Here is a 25,274-nt window from a genome sequence, read left to right as displayed (position 1 = left end):
GCTGCTGGAAGTTGAACTGAAGGATGGTTCTCCAGTAATTTGTAATAGCTTGAGAGATATGGCTGCCGCTTCGCCTCAGCTGGGAAGGGCCACAGATGAATCAGCAGCAGCTTCCCCAGATGAAAATAGCTGTATGTCTTTTACATTTTTAATGGAGATTAACACTTTGTCACTGCAGTGCATCACTCTGTAACATGTTGAATAATGCCCTGTGTTGAATAACAGAGCATAATGGTATGATGGGCTGGAAAGATACAATGACAAACCTCTGACATAATGCATGTCCATGTTTGAACTGGTATTTGCCTTTCCAAAATAAAAACAGACACATTCCCACGATGGAGGGCATGGGATGGCTTTCCATTTATTTGTTAGTAGATGTATAAATTCAAAGGAGAAAGTTAATTAGACTCCCTGTGTGCAAGGCAGTGGAGTACACTCTGATTGCTAATTATTTTAATATAGGTAAACAGCTATTGACAGTACAAGTAATTTTCCTCCATCCACAGTTAAGAGGCTGCCAGGTATCGGTATAACAGCTCAGAGCAAACCTGAGGCAATCTAAATTATGGGTTTTAATCAATATGTAAATTGTTATTGTAAAATACATCAATGATATTTTAACCCATCTGGCCCATCATTCCTCAAATTCCACAGGTGTTAGTTCAGGTCTGGATGTTAGTCACTGTTCTTCAGCCTGATGGCCTGTGTTTCTGAGTTGACATTAGACTTTTTCAACTACACATTCTCTGCTTAGAGTCTCTCTTACTCTGCATAGTTGCTCAAGCCGTCAGAGCTGAAACCAGCAAGATTCAAAACCCCTCCAACCTCTGTAGCTGGAGAATCCCAGCTGTTAATGCTCAGGTTAATCACAGCTCATAACAACTCCTTTTTGCTCCCCTTGCTCAAGTGTTCTTGATTATGGGTATCAGTAGGGGTAGGGAGTGCTTACCTATATAATTTGTAAGACTGATGGTCAAAAGCATCTAATTGTATTTGTTTTCTTTGGCATTGTCTCCCAGAGGTAGACTGCTAGTTTTGTAGTTCTAAGCTTTTGAAGAGTGTTTTAGCTCCTCTACCTCAGCAGACATCTGGCTCTGTATTCATTTTTTTCAAGGTACCTTTTACTATAAGAATAAAAAAGAAATAATAATAAACTCCCAAACTTACTATGTCGTAATTTCCTATACTACAGTCTTTAAGGCATAATCTAAAAGTTTCCAGTTCTCAATGTTCTGTAATTAATACTTTAAATGTAGCAAGAGGTCGTGTCTCATTTGTCCTTGCAATTGTGCCAAAATACTGTACAATATATTCAGTTTTAGTAAGCATGTTTCTTTTGCATTTCAATTATTGTTTTGTACACTTTCCCTTTGGTGAAATTAGATATAACACTGATTTTTCTTTTTTGTGAATGATAACCAAAGTTCTTTTCTATTTTACTTAATTTTAAATGTTCCTTGGGAATGCTTGCCATTTCTGATATATTCAGAAGTGTAAAACAGAGAAGTCCTCCAATATTGCTCCTTCCAGCTGGCATCAAACCATATATCTCTAAACCGTTACCAGAACTGTATGGTTTGGATCAACTTTGGATTAAGAAAGGCTAAAAAATATGGTTTGCTTGTAGTAATTATTTTTCCTCCTGCTAGAGACCTACAGCAATTGGCACAAAGTAATTGGCCATATTTTTCAGATCCAGAGATGTCCAAATTGCTTGTTAAAGTTAGGGATAAATACCAAACCACTTCAGAAGAGGGTAAGAGGCAATGAAATAAACAAAGAATTAGCCTGAGAAGAAATAATGAAGCCCAGAGGACAGAGGAAGATCCTCTCTGTCAGCCTGAAAACTCCTGATTTATTGAGACGGCTGTTCTGGGGCAGCCGACCACTGATGCTAGAGGCAACAGCAGGGAGGCCTCTGGGTGAATTAACCTCTTGGCATCAGCCATTGACCCTGAACACAGCAAAGTGGCTGATCAAGGAAACTGTATGAGATACCACTTCGGCTGTGGTTGGCACTGGCGAGATTCATGGCAGGGCTGCAGGACTTGGCAGGCCTATGAATTCCCCAATTAACCACTGACCTACTTTTAGTAAATTTGGTAAATTGATACATTTATTACCCAAACACTGACTGTCTCAGCCCATTAAACATTATTTGTGCTGGTTTCTGTTTGGGCCTCCTCTCACCTGCAGCACTGTGGTCACCCACCACTTCTGTTAACCACTGCAGAAGGTGGTGGTGACTCCATGCAGGGTTTGCTTAAAGCCACTATGTCTTCCTTGTTCTTCAGCTCTGGCTGCTGGTTGTGTTTGTGGCATATAGCACGTCTTCTGGGCTTTATAGTGAAAAATTATTTGAAACCATAAAAAAAAATCCCCTTGAAATAAGTTTTCAATAATATTAATGTGCCTTGTGGACCCCTGCCCTTCTGCCACCTTAAAACTGCACCTAAATTCATCATAGACATAGAAGTTAGCTCTTCCTTACCTCTGAAATACCCAGAATGCTTTGGGCAAAAAAAAAATAAGTAAGAATAACATTGTGAAAAGTTGCTGTTCTTTAGCTTAGTTTAGCGAAGCCTGTTCCGTTGGGGTCTGTGGACAGTTATTTTTATGCATTCATTGCTCATTGACCAGGATAATCAAATAGAATATTCCATTTGCTTCCTGCTGCTTAAGTGCCTAATTCAAAGCTAATTGAAGTCAATGGGCAGATATTCATAGACTTTAATGGACCAGCCATAATCTTATGTCTACCCTCGTTGTGTAAGTTATTTTATTTATCCTAATTATTTTCATCTTATTTATTTTACATGCATAATCATCATCTGTAAGTGGAAGTATTTTAAAGTAGTTATTAAAACATATTTCAAGACAGATATTTACATAGACCTGTGTCTATGATAATAGCATATATATAGGTTTTAACATGGTATTACTTTGATATCCAGTATAACAGTTATCACTATTAAAACATATTTAAATCACAAGGGTTTTTGTTCCTTCAGCTACATGGGCAGAACTTAAGCTGTTAATGTGATTATACTAACAACCTATACATATTTATGCCCTAATGGCATAACTTTTCAGCTACTGTAATAAAATATACCCTGAACAAGTGCCAAATTACGAGAGACCTTTTATCTCCTGTAAAAAAAAAATCATTTAAAATATCTCAATAGTATTTCCCGGGGTGGGGGTGGGAACGGGGCCGGACCCAAAAAAACAACAAAAAACCCCCACAAACCCACAAAAAACAAGCCACATGTCAAAAACTATGTAACACTTTTTCTGTATATTAAAGTGTTTTCATTTAAAAACTGTTCTTCCTCCCACTTGTATCCACAGGTATTAACTTATTTATATGTCTTGGTTCTAAGGCAACCAGCCTGCTAATTTTTCAGCTTTTAATGAATCTTATCAAACTGAGATAAGGATCGAAATCAGTATATTCTGTTAGGATTGCTGTCTCTGAAGTCGGAAAAGTTCTGTAACCATGATGTGAAATAGGATTACCAATGACACGCACTAATAATTCATATTCCTTTCCGTTTTCTCTGCTACAAATGCTTTCGAGCATTTCTGAAGTCCTTATGGTGCTGCAAATTCTAATGTCACTTCTTGCAAAGGTCTGAATCTTGTGTGAAAAATTACAACCTGCCTTTCTACCTTTCCCAGAGGTTTCTTCTCCCGTGCTAACATTTTGAGGAACATCTATAAGTGCTATGAAAAGTTACTCTTACCAAACCTGTTGTGGTGTTGTTACCAAGAATTTCACATTGCATGCCTGACACAAAGCAATCAAAAGACAAACGCTAAATCCATACTGGATGAGGCTCAGTGACACAGCTTTCTCCTGTAATGAAGTACAACGCAAAAGTAAATTGAGGATTTTGTTAATGTGACAGCTTTGTATAGTAGCTCGTACCCTGATGGAAGCAACGTGACTGTTCCTTGTGACAAGTTGTAATAGGTGGGACAAAACACAACAGTGGTTAATTCTATTTTTGTCACTGACTTTTGTCGGGGTGAAGACAAGCCAGACCCAAGTATTTGGAAAAATCTTATTTTTTCTTGCCATATAATCAGTTCAGAATCCAAGCATATAATTACAATTCCATATACACAATATTTGGATACTTAATAATGCATTAAGCAAGTTACATTTAGTGTTTTGCTATAATTTAATCTTGCTATGTGTCAATATTTAGCTCCTAATTAATAGCATATTTACTTCTCTTCCATACATTGGTGTGCCAATTATGAGCTTAAACACCCTTCCCCTGTTCAATACGCGCAGTGGAAATTAAATACACTGAACCGAACTTCTCTATGATGTAACTCCATCAAAGAAAATTAATTTACTTCAAGAATATGTTTGATCCACCGCATAATGCTAATACAATCTGAAGGTATTTATGGATTATATTTTTCTTCTATGATTGTTATTGCTTCAATGGGTATTGTACATACCCAAGAAAGAGAGAAGTGCATTAGATGTACTTTAGTCGTAACCTCTAGTTTGCTATATGTGGATTATTTCCAGTTCATCTACCTTTCAGGTTTATTTTGGTAATAAATTTGCAATTAAAGCAAAGCCATCAAGTACTATAAAAAATTAAATTGTGCCCGACACACTGTTTTTTGTTACAGCATTGATTAACTCAGAAGCTTAGCCATTTTTCATCAATCATTTGAGGAAGAATTTTGACAGACATACATTCAAGTAAAATGTCTTCTGTTTCATTTCACCTTTTTCCATTTGGGTCTAATTCTGTGCAGAATAACTCCGTTATCTAGAGTCCGTAAAGAATTTATAAATATTCCATCCTACCTTTTTTCTTGAATCAGGATTATAGAGATTCACCCTTACAGACTTTTGCCTTTTTAGTTTTAATGAAATGCCTCTGTATTTTCTTCCTATTTGTAGATATGCAATAATACTTTAAGTACATATTTTTAAAGTAGATTTATAAATAATACTTATACAATTTTTATACAGAATCATGTATTATTATACATTATTATACATCCTTAAATATTATTATTATATTACAATATTATATTATTTTCTAGGAGTTCGAAGTTTCCTCAGGCAAACAAATTATACTGGTAGCGCTCCGTTCCACATTATCCCACCGTTATGCTGCTATTGGACTATGATAAACCATAATAGAAATTGTTTAAATGAGGTAAGAAAGAGCTAAGAAAAGAGTTGATATATCCACCAGAGGACGTTAAACACAGCATTCTGCCTCTGGGCTCCCCAGCGCTGCTGGCTGCTGCTGCCCACAACACATTTATCACAAAAAGACTCTCACAGTCCGGTGTATGTGCATGGGGCTTTGTGGATGGCTGGGTCTTAACCCTCCTGCTTTGCTCAGGACGCATTTCTTACAGAAGAACTTGCATTTCACTGCAGTACAAGTACAGCTTTAATGGCCAGTCTGCGCCCTCGCTTCTCTCCTTTCTCCCCGCACTTTATCAAATGCTCTGTGAGTCAGGGAACACGCAGGGAAAAAAGTCACACCACCCACGCAGCAAAATTACGGAGCAGATCACGACAGAGATCACGACTGGCCTGCAACGGAGCTGGCACCTCAGAAACTGGGACTCGTGTTCCCCAGTGTTTCTGTTTCTGAAATATTTCCGCAGTTTTACTGACTTTTTCACACACAAGGAAAGTAATGACAGAGTCGACTCAGATAAAGTGATTCACAGCGAAGGAAAAAAATACATGTGATCTTCAGCGACTGAAAAGAAATGATGTAGACAACAGCAGCACGCCTTTTAAAAGGCAACATTTATTTCACAGTGTCTGATAAACATAAGCTGTGTTATCAGGATAGAATTCAGCTGGACATAGGTTGAAGAGAATGCAGCTGAATCCGAGTGAAAGATAAGACCAAAGTATTTTGGCATACAATTTTAAAATGTTAGTACCTCAAATAAAACATAATATAATGACTCCAATAACTATTTCTGTTAGGACTGAAGAAAGCTTGACCATAGAAGGAGATGTAAAGGAAGATGTATGATTTAAGCATAAACACACTAGTATAAAGTAAATATTGTCACAGCAGAACCTTACTATTGCTTTTCTAAAATAGTCATGGAAATGTTACTGTGAGGATTGAGTTCATTCTCATTAACTTGGAGGCAGTACTGGCTTTGACAAGACAAAAATGGGTATAGAAGTGCTGCTTACCTTAGTTTGCAGAGATTTCAGTTATTTCTGTTAATTTATGTCATGTTTAAAATGTTTTGCATAAGCAGAAGTAAGATACCACCATCTTTTGTTGCCAGAGATTAAGTCTGTCCAGCAAAAGCGTACTGTTCTGTGCATGTCTGCAGTTCCCGGCAGGTTTCTATATTTGCCCTGGTGGCTCCTCCGTGCTCGGTCAATGTTCCCTTCTTTCAAATAGAAAACAACCTTCTTTATTTTGCATAACAGATGTCTGGTTCTGCTCTAGTTAAGAGGGAAATATTTTCTTCTGAAAAAAAACATCTTCCTTATCCACAAAGTCCCATATTTGTTTAATAAACTTTTCTCTATGCTGTCTTCCAACTGATCCCTTTGGAGACATGCAGAAAAAGAAGCATTCAATAAAAGCCTATCACCAAAAATTAACACACCTCAAATGCTAAATATCAAGGATCAGGCATGCAGTTAATTGCTGACAGTTAATCCACAATGGAAAACAACTCACCAAAGTTCAGTCTAATCATGAATACATTCAAGGAAATTATAATCTACTTATGATGATTCCATGTTGTGAAACAGACTCTGAACTCACCGAGTGAATTATTCATTGTGGATTGTTTGCAAGTGCCACAGTCATATATATTTGCTGGCATGTTACTGGAAGGAATGCAATTGCATTTCCTTGCAAATGCAAACGTAAATGCAAATGCAATTGCAAAAATGAGATCAGAATTAGCTGTCACTGTCATTAAAGTGCAGTTGCTCAGAGTCACTTAAAAATAAACTGCTTGTCTACGGGCTAACATCAGAAAATGTTCAGTAAAACGTCGGCCTGTGGCTAAATGTACATCTTCAATGAAAAAGGTTACCTGAATGGTCAGAAATGCAGCTCAAAACTGCAGCTCTTCGCTGACCTATTAATCACAGAGAAATAGTATCAATGGCTTTTAATTTCCCAGACTTCCCCAGAAGGTTTCCCTGTGATCAAAAAGATGTACTATGTTACCTTTTTTTTTCCTCTCAATCTTTGAACAGTCAACAAGATATTGAATTCCTAGAAAACTACCTATCAATATTAAACCAAATGGGAGTTAATATCTCTTTAGGAAATCCAACTATGCCTCTAAGGAAACAAGGCTTATTTTCAGACAAATAGACTCTATTCTTGTGCTTTTAAGTTCTGAAAAAGAAATCCTTCTGAACAAAAACTTCTGGAGGGTTGGAGTAGTTGCTAAATATGTGGACAACCTCAGGGAAGAGTATTCAGGGTATTTTGAAGAAAACTCCTTTTCTGGTACTATTTTCTACCAGGTAAGGATTTCTATCAGGTGCAGTGTCACTGTTTTAGGCGGGACATCAAGGAGAGTTTCTGACCACACATCTCATATGTAGTTTATCCAACAAAAATACATGTCACAGTGAAGTAAATACCCTCAATTTATTATTGATACGCAGCATGCCAGTATATATGTCTCCTGGTTTTTAATCTAGAAAGCACTGAGGAGCACTAGAGAGCTCACAAAATATGTAGAGAAGGAACACTCTCTAGTAGGTCCCATTCTCAGTTTTTTCAGGTGGCTCGGCTGGGGTTAATGCACTGTAGAAGCAGCTTTCTGAAAAAAACAGTGTAATGCCCAGCCATTTCCACTAAGGCTTAAATCGTTGCTTTCCTTATTCCCAGAGGAAAACTAAGCTAATGTGACTTGTATGATGGGAGCCATTTTCCTCCCTGATTATTCATAGGCATGACTTGGGATCAAGAGCTAGTCCAAGGTCCAACGGAAAAAAAACCTCAAAAACCTCAAAACTTGCAGTCACCCGCACTGATTGAACTCAAAGTCCTCAAAATACATATCTGTGAAACATCTTTTCGGTATCTGCTCCTGTTCATTCATTTGTAACTTCTGAACAAAAAGCAATCTTATGTATGGTTTTTCCAAACTATTTTTATTCCCACTACCTGCTTCATTAAGAACATATGGCAACATTAGTCCATTTCTGTAGGTTATTTCTTCTAAAACAACAATATTAACTACAAACATATAAAGTATCTTAATAAGTAATTAAATGGTACGTTTCAATAGTTACCCCTATAATTTCTGTTTCTATACCTACCTATGACTGAACAGTGAAGCAGACTTGGGGAAAGGGAGTTTAGTCTTGTGCTTAGTTATAAATAAATTAAGGTTTCGTGAAAAATGCAGGATTCTTTTTTTAGTCTGCGTGACGAGAGTATTTCCAGACCTTTGAGCTCGGGGTCTGGCACACTACTCACTAACTACTTTTTTCAATAAGTTTCTTAGCAAAGCCACTAAGGGCCTTTTCTGTCCTACTTACTCACTTTACATATTTCTTTGCTCATACGGAAGAGTCCTACTCACTGTAATGTGTTGACTTATAAGAATAGTTGTGAGAGTGGACAATGGAGCAGGGTTAGACCGTTAGTGTTTCCCACCAGCCTCTCACAAAGTATATACTTGAGAATGTGACTAATCTTGGTTTTCCTACTCTAGAATTTTTTAAGGTACTTATAACAGCCTTCTCAGGCAATATGGTTCTTCAGACAGTTTTTGTCTTCTTCCTAGAATTAAAGTGCTCCAAACCCAGTGTGCTGGTTTTGGCTGGGACAGAGTTAATTTGCTTCCCAGCAGCTGGTATGGGGCTCTGTTTTGGATTTGTGCTGGAAACAATGTTGATCACACAGGGATGTTTTAGTTCCTGTTGAGCAGGGCTTGCACAGAGATAAGGCCAAACTGACCCCAGGGTGTCATGCACAGCACATAGAGCTGGGGGAAGGAGGAGGAAGGGGGGGACGTTCCAAATGATGGTATTTGTCTTCCCAAGTCACCGTTACTGCTGTCCTGGGGATGGCTGAACGCCTGCCTGCCCATGGGAAGGAGTTAATGAATTCCCTGTTTTGCTTTGCTTGTGCACACAGCTTTTGCTCTACCTATTAAACTGCCTTTATCTCAACCCATGAGTTTTCTCACTTTTACTCTTCTGATTCTCTCCCCCATCCCACTGAGGGGGGAGTGAGCGAGCAGCTGGGTGGGGCTGAGTTGCTGACAACAGTCCTTTTGGTGCCCAATGTGGGGCTCAAAAGGTTCGAGATAACAACAGGTTTGGTTGGAATGTGCCAGATCGCATTTATAGCTGTTATTGCTGTTCAGCTATTAATGGTCAGGCTCCTGTGCTTGCCATGGGACTTGCCTGCCTGACTGTATGTTAGAGCCTAGTGATCGTCAGTGGCTGCTTTTTGCTTTTGCTGCTGTAAGGCTGCACTGCTGATCGTCTGACTCTGCTGCGCCTGGGAACATTTTGGTAACACCAACAGCCGTGCACCTGGGCTGGCAGATGGTCAGGGCATCGCTGACCTTGAGTCAAAGGGACTGTGACCTGGGGATGAGTCCACGTGGGAGTGGGACACCCCAGAGCATCTGGGACCATACATATGTCCATGCAGAGCAGGTACATCGCAAAGCACCTGTGGCCGTGGTTACGTCTGTGCCGCAGCAGGTATGCCTCTGGAGGGATGGCGGCCCAAGGATAATTCCATGCTGGAGAAGGTACACCTCGAAGCATCTGTGGCTGTGGGTAAGTCCGTGCTGCAGCAGGTACACCTGGGACAGTTCATTCCTAGAAAGAGAGTTCAGTGTGGTTGAATTCTATTCAGACCAGTCCTCAGAAGGAAAACAGCTGAGGGCAGCCTGATGTGCCTTAAACTGTGTCTATAGGCCATTTGCCCATGTTAATTATCAGGAGATGAAAGGAAATAGATACTTCCATAGGTACAGTGAGGATCATGTCTCACCTTCTTTGGCTTCAACATGGTCTATATTAGATTAAAAGACTCCCATGTCTCCCCAGAATATGGGATGGAGCACTGTAACGATAATTCTGGACACAGGAACTGTTCATGTAGAGAGTCCAATACCATAATATGTTTAGTATTATATACTATGTTATATGCATATTATGTTACAATTTTACATCATAGTAAATATAATACAATAGTGGATATACTGTAAGCTTAATATTTTATAACAAGTATATATTTTATAATATAATTAATTACATATATATATTAAAGAATAAAAGTATATAAAACTCTGATTATATATGAAACAACAGCCTGCCATACATTCTTCAGTATCTCTGGCAGCCTTTTATCTAAAAGACTCTATATTTAGACAGACTACATTAAGTACATGAAGTATTTTAAGACAGCAGAAGAAAGCAAATCAGAGACCCTGTTAAAATGAAGACAAAAGGGCTTATGGGCCTATCGTGAAGGGAGAATTTTAATTTCAAAGACAAATGTACCATTCCCACTCTGAAAATTTTCCCCAGAATGTTCAAATTTATAGTTCTATGATAATTTTTTCACAACCCTGCCTTGTTGAAGATGATCAGTAAATGAAGAGTAAAGTAACAAAAGAGAAAGATGGTTTTTCTGTGATTAAACCATTAGCTAGAGACCGAGACAAGCTACAAAATGTGGACCTCTGATGAGAGGTATCACTCTGGAAATACTCAAGAGGCTGAAAAACATTAATTCTGTACTTAATTTTTGCCTGTTTAGTATCGAAGTTTTTCATTTTCTTTTTTTTCTAGAATGTCTGATTCATTCACCTTATTTTCATTTTGAATAGAGTTAAATGTCATGACTGTTTTCATTTTTTAATTAATTTTCCATTCTGCTTAAGAAAGCAATCTAGATACTTAGAAATTTGAATTAATATAGCTTTGTCTCAATGGGTTGCTTACTAGGTACTCCACTACCTATCATCTCTCATTCTCCTGGCTAAGCTAATTACTTCATGTGCTTTACATATATGCTGTTTAATGCTTTTTGCCTTTTTTCATTTCTACAAATACAAATCCGATTATTGTCCTCACCATTTTCCAGTCTTTTTTCCAAATATATTTAATTTAAAATACTTAACTAACCTGCATTTATGCAGCTTTATCCATTTAGGCTAATATTGACTGTAGTTTGAACTTAGACAAGTCTTGTCTTTGAAGTAAAGGACTTTTGTTATTAAAAAGCGCAATTTCAGTGGCAGCTGGAAGACACCAAAAAAGCATAAATGGTCTGAACTTATCTATTGTATTTCATTGCTCTTTTAGGTTAACCTTATCCTTGCAGGATAAATAACGATACAGTGATAAACTGAGTCATAATGTTGTTTAGTGGATAAAATCCACATGTGATTAAATAGTGACATTAAACTCTTAGGCTTATGTCATGACTCATAATTATTAGTAATCTAGTTAAAACAGTTTTTTAGTCAGAGCTAAAGGGTGAAGCCCAGACTTTTTCTGCTGCTTCATGCCTTGATGAGTTTCTTCCTAAATGTGATAAAACTTTAAGTGACCTAGAATGTTTATTTTACAATGAATGCATTAAGGCAGTCATGTCAGTCATTGACTATTTTCATATGTCAGAACTTGAAATCAAGTTCATTCTTAAAATGTTTGGTGCATAATGATAAAATCGATAAAAGTGATAAATAGTGATAAAACTGCAGATGTTTTCAAGTTGTATTTAAAATGTTGCTTCTTAAAAGCTGGTACTGAATCTACCAGAAACATAGACAAATTGTGCATCTTGCTTCTTAGTCCTCTGAAACATTTACTTCAAACAAGAAGTTTAAGAAAAAGCAAGAATGAGATTCATTATAAAATTTTTACCTTTAATTTATACAGCTTTTATGCACAATCTTTTCTGTGTAGGCATTTATGTAGTTCTGTTACACTTTCTCAAGCCAGTCCTCTCAGAAATTGTACTGAAAAATAATGCAAGAATAAAGAAAGGATCTGGTTGTATGTTCTGCTATGGGGTAATCTGAAGGGATTCTGAATTTATACAAAATCACTATCGAAAAATAAAAAAGGAACTTTTGCATAAAACAGAGACAATATCACTTTATTTCATCCGACATTGTTGCTATTAATATTATTAAAACTAGTAATGCTAATCAACTTCAAATTTGCATTAGAATACCAGCATTCATTCTACATTTAATGTTATTCCAAATTTTATTATTACAGCTTGGCGTCATTGAAACCTGCAACACACGCACAGTCTTATGAATCTTCTTTCAAGGTTTATCTGTGAATTCAAATGGTGCCTATGTAAACAAGATTATCATGTTTGGGAAGAAAGGAACTGAAAAAAACCCTTGCTTTTGTTGCTTTCAAATACATCTGAACAGCAAACAGAATTGTCTAAATAGGGCTTAAGTAAAACTGGATAAGAAAAGGTATTGCATACTTTATAACGTCAACATACAGGGCTGCCTTTACACTCTGGCTTCGGTCTGCTGCCCTGATGGTGCAAAGAGCCCACAGACTTAATTGAGTAATTAAAGGAAAATAACGGGGCGCTCTTTTGCCTGTTCAGGTCACAGGAGCCAAGCAGTACCAGGTAATCCGGCTCATGGCAACAGCACCTCTCAAAATCTGATAGATGGCACCCACACAAAATAGATTTATCTTCTTCATTATGTACTAAAGATGTCTAGGCCACATAATACTGAAAATGCAAACAGAGTTATGTTGTTCAAAGCTGGATTTCTCTTGTAAATAAAGGAAGGGCCGGGTCTATTTCTCCGTTGGACACACGCACCATATTTGTGGTGGGGGACAAAGGGAATGGTGCATTAAAACATCTTTTTGTTGTTGAAAAGACATTTCAACACTTCATTTCAAAGTTCTTTGCAGAAGCTACTTTTATTTTAGCCAGGCACTGAATGCTTTGGAAAATCTGGCTAATTTAAGGAAACACTCAGGAGTGCTAGTTCTGTTATAAATCCTTACCGTAATAAAGATCAGATTGACAGTCCCTTCTATCTAGTTTCTCTCTGCTGGAAACTGCAAAGGGTTCTTGAGCTGCTGCTTCTCACGATTAAATTTTCTTTCTGTCATGCAATTACATTTTAAAAATCCTGTTCAGTAAAATCTCTCTAACTCCATTACAATAAATTTAACCCAGTGTCACACCAACACATGATTCATATTTACAAATGCTGCTGCTGTTGCTGACTGCCTGTTGATTAGCTTTCAGCTGCAAAGGGGAATTGGCTTGGCTTCTCTTTTTTTCTCCTTCAGAGTTACATCCATCCCTGCATTGTGGAAATAAAACTGCCATAAAGATACAGGAAATAAAGATATTGTGGTAATCTGCTAAGCCTTGCTCATTCCTGTTATCAGACAACAGATTTGCTCTTTAGCCATCATTGATATGTTTGACACCTGTCACAAAAGCGTAGTGGCCTTTTCCCCTTTCCTCTATTAAAATCTCTGTCACGAGCAGGCACTGCTGACACTCAGGCTGTTATCTCAAAGACCCATTGACTTTTTAAAGATCTCTTAGGCTGCTCTTTTTTTCTTACAAGCTGTTCACACTAGAAACATGCTTCTAGCCATGAGGAGAAGATGAAGAACTGTGGGAAATACCCCAAATATACACAACAAACCACCTGACAAAATCTGCTGGTAGGAGTGAAAAACCAAGAATAATATGACAGTGCCTGAGCACCTGCTCTGTGTGGTTAAGTGACAAGGACCACACACACTCCCCGCCATCGTTTTCTTCTTCTGACACTTTTCTTTGGAGAAGCCAGATGCTCAGTTAGAAAAACAAGGTCTTTTATTAATAATCAAGAGAATGTGTGTCTACTGGTCTGAATTTATATCTACTCTTCCCTCATCTGGTTTAGTCTTTCACACTGTCTGTCAGTATGCTGAAGTTCACTAGTTCTTAATTTTTCTTCATTTAAAATGAAATCAGTTAATCAGAGCAAATGCACCCCACATATAAAGACAGCTGGGGGAAAAAAACCAAATATCAGGCCATTTATGAACCCAAGCGGTTGTCTTCAAAAAAACCTAAGTGAGCAAAAGACAATGGGAAGTAATGTGTCACCAAGGGTTTGCAGAAGCACAGCTCTGCGGTTGCTGGGCGGGGGGTGTATTAGATTACCCAATGCACCTGGGAAAATAGCCACTACAGGTTGCAGAGTGTCCATCAGAGGCAAAGGCAGCCTTGGATTTCCATATCTTCCCTTCTCATCCGCTGCTGCTTCTGTATAGATTTTCTGACCATAGGAAATCTTTTGTGGAAAGTGTTACGCTGCGATGGACCCAGACAAAAGTTATCAGCCCCGCAGGAGCAGGCTGGTATTTCTCATTCATATCTTTCCGCCTTCCACGAGTCACTGTCATAAGATTATTCCTGAAATTTCTACATTTGTAGATTTTCATCCAAAATGAAACTTCAAAATTTAGATTACTGCTTATAAGTAAACTTTATATAATTTTATGACTACATAGGTGCCATAAAAGAAGTAAATTAAAAAAAACCAAAACCCTAATACTTGATCTGAATCATACAACTTTAGATCAGCAAATATTTTTATCCATAATCTGACTGTCCAGATATTCTATTCCTTTATCATAATAAAAAGAAAGGTAGGTCTTTAATTTCTTTAATGAGATAAAGCTTAGCAGGAAAAAGGAATAAAAGGAATAAAGCAACAGATCTGAATTAAAAATGAAAAAAAAATCCCTTTTCTCTTAAATCAAACCCTACTGGAAGCACGATTTTTCCTTCTACCCTTGTTAAACTAAGATATATCTGGCAAAATGTGATGTTTCATAAAAGAATTTAGGCCTTTGATATTAAATGAAAAACTGAAAGGTGTTCAATTTTGAAGGAGGGAGTTAGAAACCATTTTCTTTTTTTACTTCTGCATAAGAATCCACCTACCACTGTTTAAAATGTTTTCAGTTATTCTTGCTGTGTCAAAGCTCATGGAACACAGATGGACAGTGGGCTCTGATACTGGAATGCAAACCAGAGGTGGCATAATTAATATCACCACCTTTTTTTTTTTTTTTTTAAAAGTTATTATCTTGCTCTAAGACTTCTGACAACAACCACATATTCAGCTGATGAGACCTGTATGAGGAACAGATCTCACATATGCCTCCTAATGGCAATTCTATATAAACAACATTCATCTAGAGATTGAGGAAAGCCAACGAGCCCAGAAGTCATTGGTGACCGACAACTTCACATATCACTGATAATTTACAGCAGCATGAATTAGCCTCTACGGTGGTCTGTTACAACATGGTAGTCTTTCACTTCTGCAAATACGTTAACCTTCCTTCTTTCCTTATTCAAACCTGTTTTCTCTCTTGGATGGAAATCCAAAGCATGGTACCAGCTACCTGGGTCAGAAAAGCCCAGTCTTACCAGTCTCCTCTTGAGCATTACAGTTCTGCACCTCTCCACTCTTTACTGTCACATTCACTTGATTTTTTTCCCTCCTTCCCACCTGCCATAAAAGAGGAGATTGAAAGTGCTAAGGGACATTATGTGCAGCACACATCTTCCAGCCCCAAACAACTCGGCAGGGATTTAAGATGATTTGCCTAGTCATCGCCCAAAACTCAGGAAGCTGAAAGTCTTTGTTTTATTGAAGCGTACAAAGACTGAGATAAAGGTCAGTAGGTAAAAATTGCACATACGTAATAGAAAGAGGTGAAAAAATGAAAGAAAAGAATTTCTTACCAGTGCTGCTGAGATCCTTCATCGTGATCAGCACCACTGTTCCCACTCCTTGCCATGTGTGTCACCCCATGTCAAAACTTGGATGGGAAAAAAACAAGTCTTAAAGAAAACAGCCAGGTAAAATGTTTGAAAATGTCAAAAAAAATTTCAAGTCTTAGGACAAGTAGAACACAGGAAGTTGGTAAGAGTCCTAGGTAGACTGCATGTTGTAAAATATGCAGTTCTTTGCAAATATAATTTTAATAAAAAATCATTAGCAAAACATCAGCTCTGGAACAGAATACTGTAGGTTCCTGCTACTAGGGATGACTATGATGCCAACAGAAACTGTGCTTACTGGTCTAGGGCATAACTTGGCTTTTAACAATTTTTTTTTAATTCAAAATTACCAGGTTCTTTTGACACAATGAGTTGTATTTTCAGTGCATATAATTTCTTCTGAATACCCAAGCACACATGTCAGTGTGGGAAGCAATCTCCTACAGAGACTGTGGGTGATATTCTGTCTTCATTTACTCCCAATCATTCCCACCAGTGTTTAAGAGATATAAATAAAAAAATAATATACACTATTTTTCCATTTAGAGGTTGTGTTGTAGTTTTGGGTTTGGGTTTTTTTTTCCCCAATTATTATTATGGCTGCAGTGGTTAGTCATATGTATTGGTGAGCAGAGATAGAGTGCAGGAACACAATAAGATCCACATGTACTTCAGACTACATAATCACCATTTGCAATAACACTTTTATTCACTATCTACACTAAAAATAACCGCATGCCTAAGGCCACAGGCACTGTTGCAAGTTAAGGCGCTTAGCTTTCAGGCAGCCATTCCTACAAAATGTCCATAGGCTTCTCTGCTCTCGACAGATTCTTACTTCCCGGAGCCAGAGATTGTTTTATACTCTGCTTCCTTGCTGGTTCTTGCCCAGCCTGACAGTGCACCACAACAAGGATGCTGAGGTCCACTCTGTACGACGGAGGCTCTCCTTCCCACTGCAATGAGCACTCTTTGCCTTTATCATCTGACCAGATTTAAAATGAACTGGGACTTGCCTTTTTCTAGCTCTAACTTTAAGACTTACCCTGGAATCTGGTCAGGAGACAGGACAGTCGTCAGCCCTAAGGGGGAATCCTCTACATCACTATAAGCTAACTGTGGTCCCTGCATAATTTGCAACCCTTGACACCTTGAAGGCAGTTTTCTGCTTAGCGTTTATAAACACACTCAAAAGAAAATAATTTTTATCTCAGCTGAAGTGTGCTTATGTTTCTAAGTGGGTCAGAGGAGAGGGAAAAATCCCCAGAGCAGTTTGAGATCTGCTCATGACATCCCTTTTCTCTAAAGACAGTGTGCGGTTTGCCCTGCTGGGATGCAGAGTGGTCACACTGTTCAGGTTGTTCAGTTCCACTCACAGAATGAAATTTCCAGTTTTCTATCCTCATACTATCCTGACAGAATAAGAGGTATGTAGATACCATGAAAACAAAGCACTTACTATCTTCTCTCATGGAAGACAATAGCTAAACTCCATTAACTTAAATACAGCCAAAATTTCATGCTGTATATACATGTATCACTTTTTGTTATAATCAGTTTTACAGTATGCTGGTCCTACTGGAATCTCTTTTGGGGGTGATGATCCTGACCCTTCAATGGCTGGACCAGCTGGTGGAAGTGAGGACCAGAACCTCTTCACCTTACTCTGTTGGATGCATTTTCTCTCCACGTGCTTCAGTATGCCAAAGAGACTCCCGTCACCCAACCAAAATCTCTTCTTCATTGCCGGCCTGTCACTTCAGAGCCGTTCCTCTGCAGTCAGCTGAGATATTCCGTCTTTACTTTGGTGGCACCGACATGGGAATTTTTCCTACTCATTTTGTGAATTTATGTCCTGTGGTCATGCACACTAAAGAGTATGTTGTTTCTAGAACCCCATATACTGACTCCCTCAGGAGTCAAGATGGGATATGGCAACTGTTTCTGCCTGTTACCTGTGTATTACGTCTCTCGTAATGACCTTTCAGAAGAGTAGAACTTAAAGTTTCATTAGTCAATTATTACTTGCAATATTTGAGTAGTTTCTGTGAGAACAGCATTAGGATCCTTCAAGCATCTGGCCTATTGTTTTAAGTGAATTTGATCAACACTGCTACTACTAAAATAGATTTTTTTTACTAAAGGCAAGAGTACTGAAAGCAGTTATTTTTTATCTTCACAAATTATTTACTCTGTAACCTTAAAATATATTTTAATGATGCTGAATCATAAAAGGTCATAGACAGGATGTTTGAAGGAAGACAGACAGTTCATATCTACACATTAAAGTGTATGTTATGACCTATGATGTTAGGAATTTGATCAATGATAAAGATTATACATAAATGAAACTTCTGAAGAAAAAAAATGAAGTGGATAAGAGTAATATATACAAAATTAATGAAGCTGTTAACTTTAGGTGAAATTCCATCTTTTTTCTTTCCCAGTATGATGATGTATGACACGAGTTGTACCTAAATCAATAACACCTAATCAAATTACTGTTCTCCTCACAGCCCAACTCTGATTGTTTGTGATGTATAGAAATTTAAGAGGAAAGATATTATACACACAGATATTTGAATTTAAATAATCAAATGGAGGAAGTCAGGTTTTTAAAGACAAAAACCAAAGCACAGATTTCCACAAAACTTCACACAAGAACTTAGTGACACAGTTGAAAATTCTATAAGAATTTCCTTGATACCCACATGTAAATTTGAGAGGACATAGTATTTCCTTTTTTGTGCCATGAAACTTGCTGCAAATCTCTACCAGACCAGTGGTCAGTCAGAGCAGAAGAGAAAGGAGAGCTAAAAATAAATTCATACAGAGACACAAACATATGGCCATCTTCAGAAAAGCTTTCCATTGTGTGGTGGGTTGACCCTGGCTGGATGTCAGGTGCCCACCAAAGCTGCTCTATCACTCCCCTCCTCAGCTGGGCAGGGGACAGAAAAGGCTTGTGCGTCCAGATAAGGATGGGGAGAGATCACTCAGCGCTTACCAGTGTGGGCAAAACAGACTCAGCCTGGGGAAATCAGCTTAATTCATTACCCTACTCTGATGCAACTGGTAATGAGTATTAAAACCTATCTTAAAACCCCTTCCCCACACCCCTCCCTTCCCCTCAGGCTCAACTTCACTCCTGATTTTCTCCACCCTCTCCCCTCCAGCAGCACAGGGGGATGGGGAATGGGGGCTGGGGTCAGTTCATCACACCTTGTCTCTGCTACTCCGTCCTTCTCAGGAGAAGGACTCCTCACACTCTTCCCCTGCTCCAGCGTGGGGTCCCTCCCACAGGAGACAGGCCTCCATGAGCTGCTCCAACGTGGGCCCTTTGCATGGGCTGCAGTTCTTCACAAACTGCCCCAGCGTGGGTCCCTTCCCCGGGGTGCGGCCCGCCAGGAACAGGCTGCTCCAGCGCGGGTCCCCCACAGGGCCACAGGTCCTGCCAGCAAACCTGCTCCAGCGTGGGCTCCTCTCTCCACAGGGTCACAGGTCCTGCCAGGAGCCTGCTCCAGTATGGGCTTCCCACAGGGTCACAGCCTCCTTCGGGCACCCACCTGCTCTGGTGTGGAGTCCTCCACAGGCTGCAGGTGGGTATCTGCTCCGCCACTAACCTCCAGGGGCTGCAGGTGGGTATCTGCTCCACCACTAACCTCCACGGGCTGCAGGTGGGTATCTGCTCCGCCACTAACCTCCACGGGCTGGAGGTGGGTATCTGCTCCGCCACTAACCTCCAGGGGCTGCAGGTGGGTATCTGCTCCACCACTAACCTCCAGGGGCTGCAGGTGGGTATCTGCTCCACCACTAACCTCCAGGGGCTGCAGGTGGGTATCTGCTCCCCTGTTAACCTCCACGGGCTGCAGGGGCACAGCCTGCCTCACCATGGTCTTCCCCAGGGGCTGCAGGGGAATCTCTGCTCCAGCACCTGGAGCACCTCCTCCCCTCCTTCTTCACTGGCCTTGATGTCTTCAGGGTTGTTCCTCTTGCATCTTCTCAATCCTCTCTTCCCTGGCTGCAGTTGCACGTTTTTCCCCCCTTCTTATGTTACCCCAGAGGTGCTACCGCCATCGCTGCTGGGCTCATCCTTGGCCAGCAGCAGGTCCATCTTGGAGCTGGCTGGCATTGGCTCAGTCAGACATAGGGGAAGCTTCTGGCAGCTTCTCGTGGAAGCCACCCCTGTAGTCCCCACCCACTAGAAAACCTTGCCATGCAAACCCAATACACATAGACAGTTTCCTCAGTTATATAATTCATAACTGAACTATCTCAAAAACTTTTCACTTGACAAAATGTGAATAGTCTACCTTCTGAACAATGCCTTTGAACTGCAGATATGTCAAATAATCCCAGTGTGTTTTCCACTGGGAAGAAGGAAGCATGGGCTCTGTTCTGCCCCCACTGAACTAGCAGGAGTTTTGCCCTAGACTTCAATGGAAGGAAGATGAAATTTCATGCCTTTAAAGAGGGAAGACTATCAAAATGGACACCACACAATATACAGATGTACTACAAAGTAATTATGTGTTGTAAAGAGCAAAATATAGGCCACTGTTCTTCTGGCATAATTTCCCATTCTGTTTCATATCTCAGCATCTCCCACTCTCTGTTCCTGCATGATGAGTTGATGAATCTTAAGTTGCCTCCCTCACTTTGTGATCTGCCATTCCTCATAAGATGTATTATGTATACAAATTATTATACTTAAGAAAGCTTTTGTTCTGAAAAAATATCATCAAAAGAAAGTACTTTTAAAATTAAATAATTAGCTATGTTATTTGATGTACAAGAAAACACAAACCTGCTTTGGTGTAACCACTGCCATTTCTTTAATGCCTAAGGCCTTTTATACACATGGGTTTGGAAAAAATTGGCTTTTAAAGCTTGTGAAGTTGTTAAACTTCATTTTTGAAGGGCCCCCCTCAAGTTAACAGGGTTTTTTCAAGCAAAATAATTGATGAATCTACCTCTTTAAGATATGAACTATCAGAAACTTTGCAGACTGAATGGGGCTGAAAGCAGTCATGCAAGAATAGAAGAATTTCTGTGGGAATTTAATGGACAAACTACATACCACCTGGGACCTGAGCAGTCAGGTTTTTGGATGGGGGTCTCCCATTCTTTCCTCAGTAGCACAAATCCCCCAAAGACAATGTATATCCCTAAGAGACTAGAATATTACTCTGCGCCATGGGTCTGAATTTGAATCACACCTCAACACAGCCCCATCGCAGGTGATTACGTACACCAATGAACTGCATTCTGGAGACAGAAGTGTTGTGCTCCAGTTTAATGGCCTGATGAGCCAAATAGTGGGCCAGACTAGGGCTAATGTTATCCCTACTTTCCCTTATTTTTGGCATTGTCAGGATAGTTTGCAGTTATTAAACTCCTCCAGGAACCTGAAAAGCTTTTGGATAGTTAGACAACTAACTTTTCAGTAGCTAGTAGATTACTGTTTTCTCTAAATCATTTTGAAGTGTTCTGCAATTCAGTGAGAATGACTTGTGGAGATACAAAAATGGAATAGTATTTCCTGTTGGCTTTCAGACATGAAAAGATCTGCATATTTAATGCATTTGAGCAAGGGTATATCAGTTTAATAATGAAGTATGTTTATTGACTTAATGTATTCATCAGTTTCCAAAGGGCTCATACTTTTGGTGACATCAAAGCAAGAATATTAAAAGTTCTTATGAAGTTCTCAGCACTCCAAGAACTCCTTCTCCACATAAGCCGATAAAACTGTCACCTTTTGGGTGTTTTATTCAGTTTCATTTTCAGAGGAGAAGTCAAACATTCAATCCCAAATGCCCTTGTAGAAAAGAATTTACACGCCCTGTTGCTTTGTGATGACCATGTTGTCAAAATAAATGACTACAGCATTGTGAATGTATTTCAAACACAGAATAAATTCATTGTGTATAGCTAGTGGCACAGCAACATGAAATCTTCATAGGAAATACATGGAAGAAGTGCAAGTGCACATGCAGCTGTTTCCTGGTTTGGCAGAATGTAATTTTAAGACGTCAATTAAATTTCATTGCAGTACCATTTCTTTAAAGTGCAGTTAAATGTGGTTTTGTGTTTAGTATGTGTAAAGCCAAGAGAAGAATAATGTAACATACCTTGTATGTTCTGCTTATGGCTCAGCAGATGTATTCAGAATGTGTTCGCTGGACGGCACCGAGTTGCCACACAGCAGTGGAAGCTTGCTCAATGCACAAGTCCAGTGTTTGCACAGTCAGGAAAACAATGGAAAAAACCTACAGTCAAGTGTTTGTTAGCATTTTCAATAAATTTTCAGAATTAAGTAAAACTGTAGATAAATAACATCTTCTCTAGTAGCTAAGCATACTAACTGCTGCATTTCTACAAGCCATAAAGACAATGTATCCCTTTGCTAGAAATGTAAGCCTATGTTTCTGTATTCAGTGTTACCCACAAATCATTTCTAACAGTAGCTATATGCTTACTTATTGAGCTTTCACTTTCATTTAGATTTCCCTTGACTTTGTGGTGATTTTCAAAGCAGCTGAATTTACTGTCTCTTAAGTGTCTTTTTGCTTGCCTGTTTGACAGTTCAGAATGGCTTCAGTCATCCTTTCTATACCGCCATGGGTAACTTTTGCCTTTCTCCCATGATACTTAGATTTTCTTGATTGTAAAACTGGGGCTTGTTGTTACTGTGAACTTCTGAATGCTGCTTCTGGCTCAGACTAGTCAAACGAATGGATTTCAATCCCAAGATGGTGACTGAGTTGTCAGGCAAGCCAACCGAAACAAATAATGTAATTGTTATTCCTTCCAGTTCGGCAGTGGATATGGAAGGTTTTGAACCTCTTTCCCACCCCACATTAGTTGTTGTTGAAATAAATTGGCCCTGCTCATTATTAACAATTTACCATTATCTCTAGACTTGCAAAATTTATTTTGGTTTCCTTTTTCATCCTCTTGAAAGACTTCTCATATCTTTAGTTTCTTTCAGTTAATTTACTCTAATATCCTGTCTTCTAGTTCAAACTGAATAACAGTTGACCTCCAGCTTGCGCAAAATTGTACTAATATCACAGTTAAACAAACAAAACCACAGTCTTCCAAGAGTAACCACATAATTAACAGACTCTGCCCCATTGATCACGACCCTCTGAGCTCTGCTGTTGAGCCAGTTCTCTGTCCACCTCACTGTCCACTCATCCAACCCACACTTCCTTAGCTTGCCTGTGAGGATACTATGGGAGACAGTGTCAAATGCCTTACTGAAGTCAAGATAGACAACATCCACTGCTCTCCCTTCATTGACCCAGCCAGTCATGCCATCATAGAAGGCTGGCAGGTTGGTCAGGCATGATCTTCCCTTGCTGAATCCATGTTGACTGTTTCTGATAACCTTCTTGTCCTCTACATGCCTGGAGATGACCTCCAGGATGACCTGCTCCATCACCTTTCCAGGGACGGCGGTGAGGTCATCTGGCCTATAGTTCCCCAAGCCCTCCTTCTTGCCCTTTTTGAAGATTGGAGTGACATTTTCTGTCCTGCAGTCCTCGGGCACCTCTCCTGTCCTCCACAACCTTTCAAAGATGATGGAGAGTGGCTCAGCAAGAACATCCTCCAGCTCCCTCAGCACTCACGGGTGCATCCCATAGGGGCCCATGCATTTGCGAGGATCCAGTTTGCATAGGTGATCTCTGACCCAATCCTCCTCAACTGATGGAAACTCTTCCTTTCTCCAGATTTGTCCTCTCTTCTCTCGGGGCTGAGATGCCTGAGGGCCAGCCTTAGCAGTAAAGACTGAAGCAAAGAAGGCATTCATTAACTCCGCCTTCTCTGCATCCTGCATCGCCAGGGCCCCTTCCTTGTTCAGCAGTGGGCCCACTGTATCGCCAGTCTTCCTTTTACTGCTGATGTATTTAAAGAAGCCCTTCTTGTTATCTTTGACATGCATTGCCAGATTTAATTCCAAGCAGGCCTTGGCCTTCCTCGTTGCATCTCTGCGTACCCTGACAGCATTCACATATTCCTCCCAAATGGCCAGTCCCTTTTTCCACATACTGTGAACCTCCCTCTTCCATTTCAGTTTCTCTAGAACGTTACACTCATCAGTTTTTCTCTTGACCAACATAGTCCTTTAAGCAATGACTTCCTGAGGTCATCAAATACTTACAATATTGTTTTAGATTTATCACCTTTTCTGGACTATAGTTTCTCCATTCACTCTCCAGGATACATTTTCAAGATTGAATATAAGCATTATGAAAATAGGATTTCTTCAAGTTGACTGTTCAGAGTGGATGCACTGACACTGGTCATAGGAAGCTTAAGGAGTTAAGACTGAAGATTACAACAGGAAGCTGTGCAGTAAGAACTACTGTCAAACAAGGTAGAATGGACCTCTCTCCGTCCTTGCACATTTTATTCTATGCTACAGGTAAAACTAATTTTAGTTTATAACATAAAAAAAGAAATTAAAAAAAAAACAGTCTGCAAAATGATATACTGTGCCTCTCCAGAAAATCCTTATTTTTATTATACCAGCTAACATTTTCTATTATTCAGCATCTTCAGGATGCTTATACAGTTCAAGGAATAGTTTTGCCATAGGAACTGACTGATCTTTACTGTTCTCTTCAGGCTTCTTTTTAAATATTCTCTATATTTTAATGCAATCCTTCCTCTGCGTGATCAAAACCATCTGAAACCAAGGAACACCTTTCTATTATAATCACTGGCTAAAACTACTCATAACATCTTTTGGGGTTTGTAGTGTATTTCAGTAGGAGACAAATCAATAAATTGCTTTGGGGACACTTCACTGCTTCATTCGTACAACTTCTCACCAGACTTCAGAATATTATCTTTGGCATAGTACAAAGTGTCGCTTACTGAGTTGATAGCATAGGCTTGTTCCCTCAGCTTTTATCAGTTGTCAGAGTTCAGTCAGGAGTGGTAGGTCTGGGACAACAGAGACCTGAGGAAGGTCTGGTAAGCAGGCCTTCACTTCAAAAGTACTGGGCTTCTACAACACATGCACAGCCTTGAACTATAAAAAATGGTATTTGCTATCATAGAGAATACGCACCTTGGAAAGTTTTTTACATTTGTTACAAAGATTTCATTCAGTTTTTCTGGCACGTGAACTTACCCAAACGTACGCCAGGAAAAAACAAGTGCAATTATTAACAAATTGCTCTTTCTGCAACATAGAAAGCAGATGTAACATATAGAAGGGATGAATCAAACTTTCCAAAGTGAAGCAGCATAGTTATCGCTGAGCTCATCAGAAAACCTTTTCCTAGTTGAAAACAGCCTAGATTTTCATCATATCAGTCCACTTTCACATTAAGATAACGCTACTGAAGATGGTAGTGTCATATCAGTATAAAGCTCAAATAATAATATGGGATTTCGTGTTTCTCAGAAAGCTGGACAACCTCT

General features: G+C 39.3%; 2 long non-coding RNA genes across 9 annotated transcripts in view; both read right to left on the bottom strand.

Annotated features, from left to right (window-relative positions):
• Nucleotides 1–956: 956 nt before the first annotated feature.
• On the bottom strand, nucleotides 957–7,302 carry LOC142059658 (uncharacterized). 2 transcript variants are annotated; one of them, XR_012661477.1, is made up of 4 exons: nucleotides 6,215–7,302; nucleotides 4,841–4,926; nucleotides 3,750–3,862; nucleotides 957–1,127 (listed from the first exon to the last, which is right to left on the bottom strand). It is a non-coding gene; the product is annotated as an uncharacterized LOC142059658 (long non-coding RNA). The 2 variants fall into 2 exon arrangements; XR_012661476.1 differs by having other exon boundaries at nucleotides 4,841–7,302.
• Nucleotides 7,303–8,177: 875 nt separating this feature from the next.
• The window catches only part of LOC142059656 (uncharacterized), a 67,619-nt gene continuing 50,522 nt past the window's right edge, over nucleotides 8,178–25,274 (bottom strand). For all 7 annotated transcript variants that reach the window (XR_012661471.1, XR_012661469.1, XR_012661468.1 and 4 more), the window contains 5 exons: nucleotides 15,795–15,871; nucleotides 15,477–15,558; nucleotides 14,208–14,348; nucleotides 11,906–12,000; nucleotides 8,178–9,847 (listed from right to left, as the gene is read on the bottom strand). This is a non-coding gene — a long non-coding RNA (uncharacterized LOC142059656). The remainder of the gene's footprint in view (nucleotides 9,848–11,905; nucleotides 12,001–14,207; nucleotides 14,349–15,476; nucleotides 15,559–15,794; nucleotides 15,872–25,274) is intronic.

This window comes from Phalacrocorax aristotelis, chromosome 7 (assembly GCF_949628215.1).
Source record: "Phalacrocorax aristotelis chromosome 7, bGulAri2.1, whole genome shotgun sequence".
NCBI classification, from domain to species: Eukaryota; Metazoa; Chordata; class Aves; order Suliformes; family Phalacrocoracidae; genus Phalacrocorax; species Phalacrocorax aristotelis.
This window is presented reverse-complemented; position numbering and strand designations above follow the sequence as displayed.